The 17,172-nt window shown below is 42.3% G+C and overlaps 1 protein-coding gene and 1 long non-coding RNA gene across 12 annotated transcripts in view; one reads left to right on the top strand and one right to left on the bottom strand.

Annotated features, from left to right (window-relative positions):
* The window catches only part of LOC127534550 (uncharacterized), a 532,033-nt gene that overhangs the window by 439,767 nt on the left and 75,094 nt on the right, over window positions 1-17,172 (bottom strand). Inside the window, exon 1 of one of the 2 annotated variants that reach the window (XR_007942705.1) lies at window positions 8,017-8,043. The exons of the other annotated variant lie outside the window; for it this stretch is intronic. This is a non-coding gene — a long non-coding RNA (uncharacterized LOC127534550). Of the gene's footprint in view, window positions 1-8,016; window positions 8,044-17,172 lie in introns of those variants that run through there. 2 annotated transcript variants of the gene reach the window in all.
* LOC110947664 (NACHT, LRR and PYD domains-containing protein 12-like) overlaps window positions 1-17,172 on the top strand; it is a 155,838-nt gene that overhangs the window by 66,272 nt on the left and 72,394 nt on the right. Inside the window, exon 13 of one of the 10 annotated variants that reach the window (XR_007942702.1) lies at window positions 510-1,468. The exons of the other annotated variants lie outside the window; for them this stretch is intronic. The gene's annotated coding sequence lies outside the window, so the exon portion shown is untranslated. Of the gene's footprint in view, window positions 1-509; window positions 1,469-17,172 lie in introns of those variants that run through there. 10 annotated transcript variants of the gene reach the window in all.

The following is a 17,172-nucleotide window of genomic DNA, read 5'->3' as shown; positions in this document are numbered from 1 at the left end:
TATTCCAATAAGTGACAGATGTTTTCTGTCATTTTCTCACTTTCTCCACTTCTTAAATGTTGTGTTTCTCTCTTCAAACATTTCCTCTGGCCTCCTTGCTGCCAGATGTTCACCGTTCCTTTCCACATATTTTTTCCAGTGTGGAGGTTGATGTCAGGTTGCAGAGTGTGCAGTAAGTTTCAGGATGTTTGTTTCAGTGCAGGATTAGATTTGACTTTTCTTTCTATTTCCAGCTGCAGTCAAACTTGTTGATCTTCTCTACCTGCAGCACATTGAGCTGATGAGAACAAAGTGTCCTGGAAACATGTCAGCTGAAGCCTTGGTGTCCAGAGAGAGTTTAATGAAGCACATGTGAAGGATTTTTACAGCATCACGGAGAAATCCAGTTTAGTCCTCAAAGGTCCAGAAGCAGCTTGTTGAGCTCAGAGTTCATATTTAATGTCAACATCCTTTGACCTTTCTGAGCTCCACTAAATGTTTCTGCTACTTTCTCTCTTCTTCACCTTCAGCTGGTTCCTGGTGTGTAGAAGCTTCCAGATCAATAATATTCTTTGTCTTCTGAGCTGCTGCTGCTTCCTTGAAATCCCAGTGATGATTTTCATCTGGACTGAAATCCAGGACTGAGACGCCCCTCCAGGACTTTCCAGGAAGGATTCCTGAAGCAGGCTTTGGTGGACGTTTGCTTTGGATGCTGGTCCTGCTGAAAGTCCAGTGAGCTTCAGTTTCCTCACATTGTTCTTCTAAGTGTCCTGGTGTTGGAGAGAATCCATGATGCTGCTCACACGCTCCAGTTTAGCAGCTTGAAAGCCACCAACAGGACTGTTGATGCTGTTCTTCTGGTCCTTCTGCCTCCAGACGTTCTGCCCAAACAGTCCACTTTAGTCTCATCAGTCCATCAGACTCCCACAACTCTGCTTTGTTCCACACATGAAGAGCTTGTTGTTGAGTGTTGTCAGACTTTATTTGCTGCCTTCATCAGGTCCTGCAGCTCTTTGTCACTTATCAGACTTTTTATCAGCTGCTGCTCTTAAACTTGTGCTTCCTCTTTGGAGGAATTTTTCTCTTTGTTCCACAAACAGGAAGGTTTTACAGCAGGTGTTACGGTTTGGGGCGAGAACAAACCCAAATGAGAGTCGCACAGAGCAGACGGCAGGCAGAGCGACAATTAAACAGGTTTTATTCACAAAAACTAACAAACTAAAATGCCAACTATGAGCAGAAACTCCCAACCGGAGAGGGAGGGGGGAAGGCAGGATTGAGGGGACGACAGCCAGAGTGGAGGCATGTGCCGGCGCTCTGCAACTGGGGAAGCACGGCTGCAGCAACCAGGAATGACGCCGGTGTGGTGCCAAAGTAGTTCCCCCCATAGAAAGTGTATCTCTTGCTGCAGGAGCGCGCATGCATTTGGAAGGGTGGAGCTATAATCCCATGTTTAGATATCAGCGTAGATTATGAATAAAACAAAACGTGGATTGTTCAAAGATGTTTGCTAATGTAGCACGTGACATTTCTACCTAAATAAATGCTTTTGCTGTACATTGCGTGTTGCCCAATGAATAATATTCACAGCGCTGCCTAACAATGTCTTTTCCTTCTCCTTTTGTAGGAAAGCGTCATGTTGCTGGGCGATCAGCCTGCTAACTAAACATAGGCTCAATACTCTCTGGGTGCTAGATTCAAATGTGCTGTAATTCATTGGTTAGGATCAATCTGTCCAACTTCTGATCCAGTAAAACCAACACCACTGTGAGCATTTGAACACACTGCCACACTCAATTCCACCTTTTTCACTGGAATTATAGACTCTGATGAATTTACTGCAGCACTGCCAACAACAGTTGTTGCTGTAACTCACTTTCCTTTCCACAGGGTGTCTTATCTTCAGATATTTTTTTAATTCCCCCTCTGTTGATCATCAGAACTATTTATTCAGAAATTCTCCACACAGACAAATGATGATACAGGAGGATCTAGCAGAACATTTTTTGAGGGGGAGACACATAATTACAGCCTGATTGACTGCGTCTGCTAGAAAATGTACCCCCCTCTATATTCCTCAGGTGATGTACCAACATCATGTGGTTTATTCTGCAGACATTTGTGGTCATGCACAACAAAACTTGTGACTTAGGACTAGTTTCATGAATCACAGCTAAAGTTATAGGGGGATACACATTATTTCAGCCTGATTGACTGTGCCTGCCAGAAAATGTATCCCTCCTCTATAATGAAAGTTTCTCAGGTGTCTACATGTGTAGAACACGTGATTCTTCAATCAATTCTGCAAATGACACAAGGTCAGCCTTCAGCATTTTGGAGCAGGTCGAGGATCGGCATCATCAGCCTTGATTTTGTCAATTAAAAAGAGTTAGCAATGAATCCTACAGATTACAAACTCATTGTCCAATATGAAGCTAAAAAAGAGTAACCCCTCAAAGTTCACCAAGACGGAAAACTTATTACTTCAAGGAAAGTTTCATCTGTATGACACTGAAGGTAAGACCAATGACGTCATAACCATTTCACAAATGTGACAGAATAAACACGGAACAAATAAAATTGTCTAAAATCACATCTGAAGCAGTTTCTGTCTGTCATGATTAAATTATACAGGACTCTATGTCTCATCATATTTTACAAATAATATTGAAATCTTAAAGTTGTTGGTATGTTTTGCAAGATCAAACCTTTGTAATCTCTGCAGTCAGACTGACATGAAGGCTTTTTTTCAAGCATCATCTGAAAGCGTATCATATAATAACGCATACCATCCAGTATGGATCATGCATTTAAGAGCAGCAGTTTGTGAAATACTGCTCCTTTTCCTCTCATTATTTAGGAAGGGAGCTTTATTATTGGCGACACAAGGGTACTGCAAAAGCACTGAAAACCAAAGTGGTGTGTGGGGCTAATGAGGCCAATGAAACCTTTGTGGATTTTCATGCAAGTCCCACTGGGGCAGACTGTGTCCAGACAGAAATGAGAGATGCTATCTCCAAAAGGTTTTATTGAGCGGGGATGTCAGTGGATATCAACAAGTGGGTAAGTCAGCCCTAAACTGAAACCACATGGAATTACTATGGAATAGGGTCATGGAAAAAAAACAGTTTCTCCTAAGTTCTTTTTTATTTTGTTCAAATTCTATCATAAAAAATCCTCATGGTATTAAGTGTACATGTGCTTTTTTAAAAAGTGCTACTCAAGCATAATATGTCATCATCAGGTTTCCCAGTGTTCAGGTAAGCAGTGACTCTATTAAAAAGCACAGAATTCATTCCATCAAGGTGAGTTCAGTCCAAGAAGGCAAAAATGTTTTTAAATCCATAGAAACCTCAGAAATATTTATCTCAGTACAAAAATGACAGAAAAGATGCTCTGAGTGCATTTTTTGTATCACAAGTAGTTAGTCCTCAGTGTTCTTCTAAATCAACATACAAGGCAGTATTCATTCATGCAGTTTGTTGAATAAAATGATAAGTTGCCCCAGCAGCTGTCCCAGCAGCCACAGTCCACCCAAATTCCATACGGCCATTACAGCCAGCAGAAACACCAACATATACCCAAGCTCTGACAGACAAATGGAACATTTTCTCTGTCACTTGCTTTTTTCCCTAAGTTAATTTTCTTCATCATTTTCTTATTATTCTGATAGATGTTAAGGATGCTTGGGCAGGAAAAGAAGTCCATGCCCTCCTCTCCAAAACTGGGGCATCCAAATGATATTACTGGGACATTAACAGAGTTGGTCCTGACATGGAGCTGGAAAAGCAGCTCTAATATTATTGAACTTTATTTTTGCTCTATAGATAGATCGGTTTTACAGCTTTACAAGTCATCTTTGAAACAGTCAATGTATTTTTAGAGTCAAAAAGTCTGATCTTATGTGCTTGAATTGTTCTTCTACTGTACAACACACAAAACAATGTGACAGTACATGGTGTGGAGTCTTTGCACTGAAAGTATGTTTGCTTTGCAGAGCAATGTCATCATCCTCACATTTAGAAACTGGAACACGACTGTCCTTTTTTGAACCAAGACAAATAACATTGCACTTTTTTCAGATGTCTAAAAGTCAGAAGTTGTGAACTTCCAGCAGGTTAATATCTCTATATGGTGACAGATAAGCTCATAATTACTAAGAGGCACAGCTTAACGTTCTGTTCAAATGTCTTTTTCTGTTTGCACAATGTCTCTTGCAAAAGGAAGACACAAGTTTTTCTGCCACAAAAGAGGTGATAAACAGACACAGAGTGGAAATCACTGTTACTCTTCTCCTGGAAACTGCGCGGAGATATTTTGGTATTTCATAGACTTGTCCATAAAAATCCTGTCAAATGTTACAGTTCTAGTAAATACTACCTAAATATGAAGAAAGTTTGGATGCATGACAACATCACACATGCTCTTATTTTTTCTGTCCTCTTTGTTTTTTACCAGATGAGCTGACAGACAGATGTCACTTTTGTGGGGAACAGGAACATGAGTCAGTAACAGTCATCTCTAAATCTGAAATGGAATACTCTTTTGATCATGGGAATTGTCTTTAATGCTGATGTTAGATTCTTCTCTTATACCAAGGACTACTGTTTGATTTCTACCTTGGCTCCACTTGAAGTAATAATTGTTGAATTGATGACAACAATAACACAACAATAACAATGTAGAGCTTCTTAAAGACGTCTTTTTTCAAACCTACATTCTGTGTCTTTCACATTCAGTGTGATGTTTGTTTGAGGTGCTTCCACTAAATGTGTGTTCAAGGCCCACCAGCAGAAGAGGATTTCATTTGTCTTGCTTGTTAAAGTCCTTAGCTGGATGTATAGTGTCTAGAGTGGTAACTGTTAAATAGCTGGACCGCTGTGTTAGTTGTGTTTGTTGTTTTTCTTATTTATCTTCAGCTGTATAGACTTTCTTTCCTTCAAACAAATGCTAAGTGATTGTGTTCTTCTTTATAGAAGTTATGGGTAAGTTGAGTAGGCATTGTTGTTTGAACTGAATAGTATTAAAGTGGATTACCTTTTTTCTGCTTGATGTATCTTTTTTATGTAACAATACTTCCTTTTTTAAATTGTTGTATAAACTGAGCATTTCTCTCAAAGAGCTGATAGCAGCATATTATCCCAGCAGAACTCTCAGACTGCAGGCTTACTTGTTGTTCCCAGAATTTCTAAAAGTAGAATGGCAGGCAGAGCCTTCAGTCATCAGTTGCTTCTCCTGTGGAACCAACACCCCCCCACCATGAATATCTTTCCAACTTTACCAGACTGTGTTTTGTTTCCTGATGTCGCTGTCATTTCTTGGCTTCATGCTGTCATTTGCAAGCATTTCACCATAAATAACACAATTCTGTCTTGTCCTTCACTAAACCAAATTTAAGGGAACTCTGGAGGTGTAGCCGGAGTTGTTTTTAGGTACTGATCAATCTTCACCAGTTCTGCGTTTTTCAGACGTCGTTCCCGTCAGTAATTTTCTCACTGCACACAAAAATAATGAATCAGGATGAGGCAGCGAGCCAACCTGAAGAAAGCGTGGACAAAGGAGGTCTGGATGTGGCCATCGAAGGAGCAAAGGATTTCTGAGGAAAGAGCAAAAAAAAAGTGTTTTAACAATGTTTTATAGGTGGACCTGTGATTGTGTTCCTCTGATTGGATCCAGAATGTGAAAATCTAATGTTTCTAAGCTCACAGCCTCAGAGCAGACAAAGATCTCTGGCGTCCTCCTTATGGGGACGTGGACCCCAGGTTGGGAACCACTGATCTATCTGATCATGCATGTGTCCCATTGTGTGTTATATGTTCCTTGTTCTCCACCTTCCTCTTCTCCCGTCCCTCCATCTCCCCTTCCTTCTACCTCTCTACCTCTTCTGTCCTCTCAACCTGCTGGACAGCAGCAGATGGGTCCTCCCATATAAAGAGCTGGGTTCTGCTTTCAAGGTTTCCTGTTAAAAGGGAATTTTTTCTGACCACTGTCGCCTTAGGGTTTGCTCTGGGGGTTCAGGCATATGGGTTCTGTAAAGCGTCTTCAGACAATTTGATCTGTAATTAGTGCTATACAAATAAAATAAAATAAAATAGAATTGAATGAGTTTCCAGTGTTGAATGAATGAAATGATGAGTTGGTGTTTATTTAGATTGTAGGATCAATTACATCCTTGTTCTGTTTACTTTAAGTGCATACTGCAGTATACAGTAGGTACTAATTCTTATAGTATGCAAACATACTGCATGTTTTCCTGCACACTGTATAATCTGGTTTTATATATATGAGAATGGAAGAGGAGAACCACACTCCTGTGACGGAGACGCTTGGAGATCCCAAAGAATGCATCAGTTTTAAACTGAGAAACAGCAACAACAAGGTTTATTCAGCCGTTTAAGGTCAAACAAGGACAATGAAGTAGATTTACAGTCACAGAGCAGGCAGCAGTTTGAGCTTTTAACCTGCAGGGGGCGTTTTACAGATATTCACCTCATGTTTTACAACTTTAAACATGTACAGGACAACACAGGCTTCTGTAACATCAGTATAAACACGAAAGAAAAATGCACAAATGTTCATTCCTCCCTGAAGCTGAAGTGCCTCAAATGTGGAAGAAAGTGAAGTGTTGGTGTAATTACTGTCACTGCCAGAAGGGGGAGACAAAGGTTCCACTGCAGGTTTAAACATGAGCAGTTCTGCAGACAAAAACCTTTTTTACTATCAGGACTCCAAAACCTGTCAGCAGCTCAGAAAGACGTGTTCTATTTGAAGAAAATGTAGAAATAAAAGTCAACAAAATGTCACCATTTCAGAGCCACACAACGGTAGAAAACAGACTGAAGCTGAATTCTAGACTTTAAACAGTCTGAGAACTGATCATGTGTGATGTGAACATCTGTGGGGAAAATGAACCAAATGTGAGATTAAAACTGTGACATTTAAATGTCAGGAATATGGAAATTCAACATGTAAATGGTTCAATATGTCTGGAAGATCTGCTGGACTGATTTCTCCACAAAAGCCCAGAAAAAGGTCAATGATGAATGTGAGAGTTCAGAAGTGAGTCCATGTGCAGCAGTGGCAGCTTGTTGTTCTTCTGGTTCCATCTAGAATTCATGGAAAACTGATCCTTGTTTTAACATCAGTTCACATCTGATTCTAGCATCATTTATTATCAGTGATAGAAAATGTTCCATAAATATGTAGAAAACCTGCTAAATATGTGATCAGCATGTGGATGAGTTGTTTTTATTGTGGCTTTGTGTCTGATTTCAGTCCTACTCTGCCCCCTGCAGGCTTCATTCATAATAACACCAAGTTAAACAGAGTCCAGCTGTTTTTTCTGCCATTCTTGTTGTTGAACACTTTGATCCCAGACAGTGTTGTGGATGTCGTCTGTGCACTAGTTTGAATGTCATTAAGAGTTGAATTTCTAGATTATTTTTAGAAAAACAACCTGCAACCAACATCTGCTGAAGTGGTTTAACCTTCAGGAGGAAAGAAATGGATGAAATTATGAAACTTTGAACGACTTGAGAAGTGAAAATATGAAGAAAGAGAATAACCTGAGATTCAAATTTTTATTGAAACTTCTTCACACTCAGATAATGAAGTTGGATTTTTTGTGATCATTTTTTATAGGAAATAACTTAGACATGTATCTCAAATCTTCTGCAAGATGTTGCTCAAAACAAACAAACAAATAAACAGACCATGAGACAGACTCATTACAGGAACAAGAAATGGAGGAACTAAAGTCAAAAGAAAGACGAGGAGCTGTGACTGTAAAGATTAGACCAGAGATGAAAAAAACACAAAACCACACAGTCCTTCTGCTTTTTATCTGCTGCTGTCTGACTGTGAGGTTTGACTTTAGTGTGACAGAATGATTTTTAAAAAGATCCGAAGAATGTGAGATAACCTGCTGGTTAGATGAGGTTAGTTCAGGTTCAGGTTTGTGTCAGTTTCCAGGAGATGAATGTGAGTCAGTGATCAGTGATGAAGTGATGGAAGCTGTGTGTGTTTCTGCAGCTTCACCTTTAGGTTTGGTGGATCTTCTCTTCTTACAGTAAATCATCAAAGGCATTGATAAAATGAAGATCTTGACCACCAGAATCAGACCCATGTAAAGCTGCTGATCTGCAGGAGTGTTAACAGGAGAACAGGTTGGTTTTACTCTGACACTTTAGTAAATGTGGAGCCACAAGTTTTATCCATACAAGCTCCACATTCATGAACCTGCAGAGATACAGAAGATGTAAATATATGTTCTGGAACATGATCATCTGCAGACTAAACACATGTTTACCTGATTAACGGCTTAAACTTCCCTCTGCATCAGATGTTTTACTGCAGACGTCACTCATATAAAACCATTTTCAGACTGAAACAGTCTTTAAAAGTATCTTTAAGTGCAACCAACTCGTACCCACGGCATCATATGTCAGTTTTGGAATGAACGTGTTTGAACTGAGCTCTGCACCCCCGGTGTTGTGCGCTGTCATTTACAGGCCACCCAAATACAACAAAAACTTCTTTATTGACTTTTCACATTTGCTGGCTGAATAACCGGTGTATGACGGCATTCTCATGATTGAGGAATTTAATATCCATGTGAGCTGCCCTGAAAAGCCACTGGTGAAAGACCTTTCAAATTTGATGGAATGTTTTAATCTTGCACAGCGTGTTGTTGGCCCCACACATGAACATGGCCACACTCTCCATCTTGTTCTTACTGTTTCTAATGTTGAGATTTGTGATGCAGTTTTCTTTGATCATCTGCCTGTTTTATTTGAACGTCCTGGAAACGTGAGATTGGGGAGCATCACATCCAGCACCCGGACAATCAGCACTGGCGCCCCCCAGGGGTGTGTGCTCTCCCCACTGCTCTTCTCCCTCTACACCAATGACTGCACCTCAGGTGACCCAAGCGTGAAGCTCTTAAAGTCTGTAGACGACACAACTGTCATCAGCCTCATCCGGGACGGTGATGAGTCTGCGTACAGATGAGAAGTGGAACAGCTGGTCCTCTGGTGTGGTCAGAACAACCTGGAGCTGAACACGCTCAAGACTGTGGAGATGACAGTGGACTTCAGAAGGAGCCCCCCTGTGCTGCCCCCCCTCTCCATTCACAACACGGTGTCTGCTGTGGAAAGTTTCAGGTTCCTGGGTTCCACAATCTCCCAGGACCTGAAGTGGAAGTCCAACATCGACACCATCAGGAAAAAGGCCCAGCAGAGGATGTACTTCCTGCACCAACTGAGGAAGTTCAACCTGCAGGAGCTGCTGATCCAGTTGTACACCGCCATCATCCAGTCGGTCCTCTGCACTTCCATCACTGTGTGGTTTGGATCAGCCACCAAGCAGGACAGGCACAGACTGCAACGGACAGTCAGGACTGCAGAAAAAATCCTCGGTGCCAGCCTGCCCTCCATTCAGGACTTGTACATGTCCAGAGTCAGGAAAAGGGCAGGCAACATCACTGCAGATCCGTCACACCCTGGACATAACCTGTTTCACCTCCTCCCCTCCGGCAGGCGCTACAGAGCTCCGTATGCCAAAACCACCAGACACATGAACAGTTTCTTTCCACAGGCTGTTGCTCTGATGAACATTTGAAACCAGTCACAGTCTGAATCGTGAACATAAACATCCATAACCTCAACAAACAGTCCTATAAACAATAAAATTATAACTAGAAATGCACCATTTCCACTGATCACTTCAAACTAATGTATGTTCATTATTAGGGGCTCGGGCTTCGACACGAGCCACTCTCCTCTCCATTGCAAAGCAATGGGAGGAGAGTGGCTCGTGGCGAAGCCACGAGCCACTATTGTTCTCCTGTGGCGTTTATTAGGGGCTCGGGGCTGCAGCATGCAGCCCGAGCCACTATTGTTCTCCTGTTGGCGTTTATTAGGGGCTCGGGCTTCGACACGAGCCACTCTCCTCTCCATTGCAAAGCAATGGGAGGAGAGTGGCTCGTGGCGAAGCCACGAGCCACTATTGTTCTCCTGTGGCGTTTATTCTCTTTTATTATTCCTCACGTTTCCGCCGTTTTTCGATTCGCTTCTCCTCCTAGGGCTTTGAGAAAATCAAAGCAAATTATATATCAAAACGTGCGGCTTCATCGGGAATAGTGTGCTATGACTTTTCTAAGAAATTCGTCATTTTATCGCAGAATTATTCGCAAAAAACTGTGCAAAAATTCCCATAGAAAATGAATGGGGAGTGAAAAAAATCGGCTGTAAAAATCCACTTTTTTCCAAACGCCACTGCTTCGCCATACGTTCACCTAGAAACTTCATTTAACCATCAAAATGCAGTGATTTTTCTTGTCTTCGTAGGAATGTATTTTATGTAAGGCTGAGATTTACAGTTTTTGATCAGTGAGTCCTCAAAAAAGTGAAAATTCTCAAAATCTGCTCTGGTTAGAGTGCGGCATGTAAGTTGGTAGAGTGGAGGAGAGGAGAAAAATCCGCCTGAAAATTTCACGATCGAATCGCTCTCACGACCAAACGATAAATGTTAGGGGAATGAAATTTAGTCAGATTGTAGACAAATTTACTGGGATTCAAATGAATCGAAGTTTGAAGACCTAGCTCTTTCTGAAGAGAAATGGCAGGGAGCAGTTTAGACCAAAGTCGCACCGTTCTCTCCATAAGAACCAATGTAAACTGAATCATCTGCCTCATGGAGGGACAGTGTTTTTTAAATCGCTGTAACTCGGTCATTTCTCACAATATTTGGAAAATAATTACATTTATGGAAAGCCACAGCCCTCCTCTCGCTCACGGTCATGTAGGTTTTAAGCTAGCATTCACGGTTAGCCCACAATTAGCGCCAGAACGAGACGTTGAGCGCTGCTGCTGAGAAGCACTTTTTTGCTGTCTGTGGCAGGCACCGTTGCTATGGGGTCCATAGCAACCGCCCTTACACACGCGCAGGCATGGTCACACGCACACACACAGACTCATTGGAGTGCCACACCCACCTTAACCCCCAATACCTCCACAGGAGCGGCATTTAAGCCTGAAAATCAGTTAAACCTCTCAGCTTAACACAGCCATTGTTGCAGGGGTGTAAAACTCAGTTATAACACACCTGATTCAAATGATCAGGCTCGTTATCAGGCTTCTGCTGAGCTTGATGATGAGCTGATTATTTGAAACAGGTGTGTTGGAAGAGGGAAACATCTAAAACATAGAGGATAGTTGACCTCCAGGAACTGAGTTTGACACCCCTGCTTTAGAGTAACTCCAATCCAAAGTTTGACCAGGTGAGATCTTCCTGTCTCTGTCTTTCAAAATAAAAGCACAGCACAATTTGCCAGTTAAACTTCTCAGTTTCACACAGCCTTGACAGTAACTCCAATCCAAATTTTGAACAGGTGAGATCTTGCTGTCTCTGGCTTTAAAAATAAAAGCACAGCAAAATTTCAAAATAAAAGCCTGCGATGAACCGGAAATCGCCAGTTTAACCTCTCAACTTCACACAACCTTACGAGTAACTCCAATCCAAATGTTGACCAGGTGAGATCTTCTTGTCTCTGCCTTTCAAAATAAACGCACAGCACAATTTCAAAATAAAAGCCTGCGACAGACTCGAAACACCAGTTAAACCTCTCACCTTAACACAGCCTTTAGAGTAAATATGCCTATCCCGCGCTGCTCCGGAGATGAACACATCACGAGCCCCTCCCACGATTTCCGCGAGCGGGAATTGTCTAGTTAGGGGCTCGGGCTTCGACACGAGCCACTCTCCTCTCCATTGCAAAGCAATGGGAGGAGAGTGGCTCGTGGCGAAGCCACGAGCCACTATTGTTCTCCTGCTGCGTTTATTATTAGGGGCTCGGGCTTCGACACGAGCCACTCTCCTCTCCATTGCAAAGCAATGGGAGGAGAGTGGCTCGTGGCGAAGCCACGAGCCACTATTGTTCTCCTGCTGCGTTTATTAGGGGCTCGGGCTTCGACACGAGCCACTCTCCTCTCCATTGCAAAGCAATGGGAGGAGAGTGGCTCGTGGCGAAGCCACGAGCCACTATTGTTCTCCTGTGAAAAAGGCGTTTATCTTTTATATTTTCTTCAACATTCCGCCGTTTTTCGATTCGCTTCTCGTCCTAGGCCTTTGAGAAAACCAAAGCAAATTATACATCAAAACGTGCGGCTTCATCGGGAATAGTGTGCTATGACTTTTCTAAGAAATTCGTCATTTTTTCGCAGAATTATTCGCAAAAAACTGCAAAAAAAGTCCCATAGAAAATGAATGGGGAATGAAAAAAATCGACAAAAAAATCCACTGTTTTCCAAACGCCACTGCTTCGCCATACGTTCACCTAGAAACTTCATTTAACCATCAAAACGCAGTGATTTTTCTTGTCTTCGCAGGAATGTATTTTATGTCAGGCTGAGATTTATAGTTTTTGATCAGTGAGTCCTCAAAAAAGTGAAAATTCTCAAAATCTGCTCTGGTTAGAGTGCGTGATGTCAGTTGGTAGAGTGGAGGAGAGGAGAAAAATCCGCCTGAAAATTTCACGATCGCATCGCCCTCACGACCAAACGATAAATGTTAGGGGAATGAAATTTGGTCAGATTGTAGACAAATTTCCTAGGATTCAAATGAATCCAAGTTTGAAGACCTACCTCTTTCTGAAGTGAAATGGCAGGCAGCAGTTTAGACCAAAGTCGCACCGTTCTCTCCATAGGAACCAATGTAAACTGAATCATCTGCCTCATGGAGGGACAGTGTTTTTTAAATCGCTGTAACTCGGTCATTTCTCACAATATTTGGAAAATAATTACATTTCTGGTTAGCCACAGCCTTCCTCTCGCTCACGGTCATTTTGGTTTTCAGCTAGCACTCACGGTTAGCCCACAGTTAGCGCCAGAACGAGACGTTGCGCGCTGCTGCTGAGAAGCACTTTTCTGCTGTCTGTGGCAGGCACCGTTGCTATGGGGCCCATAGCAACCGCCCTTACACACGCGCAGGCATGTTCGCACGCACACACACAGACTCATTGGTGTGCCACGCCCACCTTCACACCCAATACCTCCACAGGAGCTGCATTTCAGCCTGAAAATCAGTTCAACCTCTCAGCTTCACACAGCCTTTCGAGCAGGGGTGTCAAACTCAGTTCCAACACACCTGATTCAAATGATCAGGCTCGTTATCAGGCTTCTGGTGAGCTTGATGATGAGCTGATTATTTGAAACAGGTGTGTTGGAAGAAGGAAACATCTAGAACATAGAGGATAGTGGACCTCCAGGAACTGAGTTTGACACCCCTGCTTTACAGTAACTCCAATCCAAATTTTGACCAGGTCAGATCTTTCTGTCTCGGCCTTTCAAAATAAAAGCACAGCACAATTTCAAAATAAAAGCCTGCGATGAACCCGAAAACGCCAGTTTAACCTCTCAGCTTCACACAGCCTTTCGAGCAGGGGTGTCAAACTCAGTTCCAACACACCTGATTCAAATGATCAGGCTCGTTATCAGGCTTCTGCTGAGCTTAATGATGAGCAAATCACTTCAATCAGGTGTGTTGTAAGAAGGAAACATCTGGAACACAGAGGATAGTGGTTCTCCAGGAACTGAGTTTGAGACCCCTGCTTTACAGTAACTCCAATGCAAATGTTGACCAGATGAGATCTTCCTGTCTCTGCCTTTCAAAATAAAAGCACAGTAAATTTCAAAATAAAAGCCTGCGATTGGCCTGAAAACACCAGTTAAACCTCTCAGCTTCACACAGCCTTTACAATAACTCCAGTCCAAATTTTGACCAGGTGAGATCTTCCTGTCTTTGCCTTTCAAAATGAAAGCACAGCATGATTTCAAAATAAAAGCCTTTGACGGACTGGAAACGCCAGTTAACCCTCTCAGCTTCACACAACCTTTTGAGTAACTCCAATCTCAATTTTGACTGGGTGAGATCTTCCTGTCTGTGCCTTTCAAAATAAAAGCACAGCACAATTTGCCAGTTAACCCTCTTTGCTTCACACAGCCTTTACAGTAACTCCAATCCAAATTTTGACCAGGTGAGATCTTCCTGTCTCTTCCTTTCAAAATAAAAGCACAGAAGAATTTCAAAATAAAAGCCTGTGACGGACCAAAAAATTACCCCTCTCCTGCCCAGCTCCGGACATGCACACATCCCGAGCCCCTCCCACGATTTCCGCGAGCGGGAATTGTCTAGTTATTATATTTTCTTCACGTTTCCGCCGTTTTTCGATTCGCTTCTTGTCCTAGGGCTTTGAGAAAACCAAAATAAATTATATATCAAAACGTGCGGCTTCATCGGGAATAGTGTGCTATGACTTTTCTAAGAAATTCGTCATTTTATCGCAGAATTATTCGCAAAAAACTGCGAAAAAAGTCCCATTGAAAATGAATGGGGAGCGAAAAAAATCGGCTCAAAAAATCCACTTTTTTCCAAATGCCACTGCTTCGCCATACGTTCACCTAGAAACTTCATTTCACCATCAAAACGCAGGGATTTTTCTTGTCTCCGCAGGAATGTAGTTTATGTCAGGCTGAGATTTACAGTTTTTGATCAGTGAGTCCTCAAAAAAGTGAAAATTCTCAAAATCTGCTCTGGTTAGAGTGCGGCATGTCAGTTGGTAGAGTGGAGGAGAGGAGAAAAATCCGCCTGAAAATTTCCCGATCGCATCGCCCTCACGACCAAACCATAAATGTTAGGGCAATGAAATTTGGTCAGATTGTAAACAATTTTCCTGGGATTCAAATGAATCCAAGTTTGAAGACCTATCTCTTTCTGAAGTGAAATGGCAGGCAGCAGTTTAGACCAAAGTCCCACCGTTCTCTCCATAAGAACCAATGTAAACTGAATCATCTGCCTCATGGAGGGACAGTGTTTTTTAAATCGCTGTAACTCGGTCATTTCTCACAATATTTGGAAAATAATTACATTTATGGAAAGCCACAGCCCTCCTCTCGCTCACGGTCATGTCGGTTTTCAGCTAGCATTCACGGTTAGCCCACAATTAGCGCCAGAACGAGACGTTGCGCGCTGCTGCTGAGAAGCACTTTTCTGCTGTCTGTGGCAGGCACCGTTGCTATGGGGCCCATAGCAACCGCCCTTACACACGCGCAGGCATGCTCCCACGCACACACACAGACTCATTGGAGTGCCACACCCACCTTCACACCCAATACCTCCACAGGAGCTGCATTTCAGCCTGAAAATCAGTTCAACCTCTCAGCTTCACACAGCCATTGTTGCAGGGGTGTCAAACTCAGTTCCAACACACCTGATTCAAATGATCAGGCTCATTATCAGGCTTCTGCTGTGCTTGATGATGAGTTGATTTGAATCAGGTGTGTTGGAAGAGGGAAACATCTAAAACATAGAGGATAGTGGACCTCCAGGAACTGAGTTAGACACCCCAGCTTTAGAGTAACTCCAATCCAAATGTTGACCAGGTGAGATCTTCCTGTCTCTGCCTTTCAAAATAAAAGCACAGTACAATTTCAAAATAAAAGCCTGCGACGAACTTCAAATGCCAGTTAAACCTCTCAGCTTCATACAGTCTTTACAGTAACTCCAATCCTCTATGTTTTATGTGTTTCCCTCTTCCAACACACCTGATTAAAATGATCAGGCTTGTTATAATGCTTCTGCTGAGCTTAATGATCACCTGATTATTTGAATCAGGTGTGCTGGAAGAGGGAAACATATAAAACATAGAGGATAGTGGACCTCCAGGAACTGAGTTTGACACCCCTGGTTTGGAGTAACTCCAATCCAAATTTTGACCAGGTGAAATCTCCCTGTCTTTGCCTTTCAAAATGAAAGCAGGGCACAATTTCATAATAAAAGCCTGCGAAAAACAAGAAATGCCAGTTAAACCTCTCAGCTTCATACAGCCTTTATAGTAACTCCAATCCAAATTTTGACCAGGTGTGATCTTCCTGTCGCTGCCTTTCAAAATAAAAGCACAGCACAATTCAAAAAAAAAAGCCTGAGACAGACTGGAAATGCCAGTTAAACCTCTCAGCTTCACACAGCCTTTAGAGTAACTCCAATTGAAATTTTGACCAGGTGAGATCTTCCTGTCTCTGCCTTTCAAAGTAAAAGCACAGCACAATTTCAAAATAAAAGCCTGCGACAGACTGAAAACGCCAGTTAAACATCTCAGCTTCACACAGCCTTTAGAGTAACTCCAATCCAAATTTTGACCAGGTCTGATCTTCCTGTCTCTTCCTCTCAAAATAAAAGAACAGCACAATTTGCCTGTTAGATTTCTCAGCTTCACACAGCCTTTACAGTAACTCCAATCCAAATTTTGACCAGGTGAGATCTTCTTGCCTCTGCTGCGCTGCTCCGGACATGCACACATCCCGAGCCCCTCCCACGATTTCCGCACCAGCGGGAATTGTCTAGTATTTTCTTCACGTTTCCGCCATTTTTCGGTCGCTAACTCGTCCTAGGGCTTTGAGAAAATCAAAACAAATTATATATCAAAACGTGCGGCTTCATCGGGAATCCCGGGCTATGACTTTTCTAAGACATTCGTCATTTTTTCGCAGAATTATTCGCAAAAAACTGCCAAAAAAGTCCCATAGGAAATGAATGGGGACCGAAAAAAATCGGCTCAAAAAATCCCCTTTTTTCCAAAAGCCACTGCTTCGCCATACGTTCACCTAGAAACTTCATTTAACCATCAAAACGCAGTAATTTTTCTTGTCTCCGCAGGAATGTATTTTCTGTCAGGCTGAGATTTACAGTTTTTGATCAGTGAGTCCTCAAAAAAGTGAAAATTTTCAAAATCTGCTCTGTTTAGAGTGCGGCATGTCAGTTGGTAGAGTGGAGGAGAGGTGAAAAATTCGCCTGAAAATTTCACGATCGCATCGCCCTCACGACCAAACTATAAATGTTAGGGGAATGAAATTTGGTCAGATTGTAAACAATTTTCCTGGGATTCAAATGAATCCAAGTTTGAAGACCTAGCTCTTTCTGACGTGAAATGGCAGGCAGCAGTTTAGACCAAAGTCGCACCGTTCTCTCCATAAGAACCAATGTAAACTGAATCATCTGCCTCATGGAGGGACAGTGTTTTTTAAATCGCTGTAACTCGGTCATTTCTCACAATATTTGGAAAATAATTACATTTATGGAAAGCCACAGCCTTCCTCTCGCTCACGGTCATTTTAGTTTTCAGCTACCATTAACGGTTCG

The sequence above is a fragment of the Acanthochromis polyacanthus genome, chromosome 6, assembly GCF_021347895.1.
Source record: "Acanthochromis polyacanthus isolate Apoly-LR-REF ecotype Palm Island chromosome 6, KAUST_Apoly_ChrSc, whole genome shotgun sequence".
In the NCBI taxonomy this organism is placed as follows: domain Eukaryota; kingdom Metazoa; phylum Chordata; class Actinopteri; family Pomacentridae; genus Acanthochromis; species Acanthochromis polyacanthus.
The sequence above is the reverse complement of the archived record's forward strand: the minus strand, read 5'-3'. Positions and strand labels throughout refer to the sequence as shown.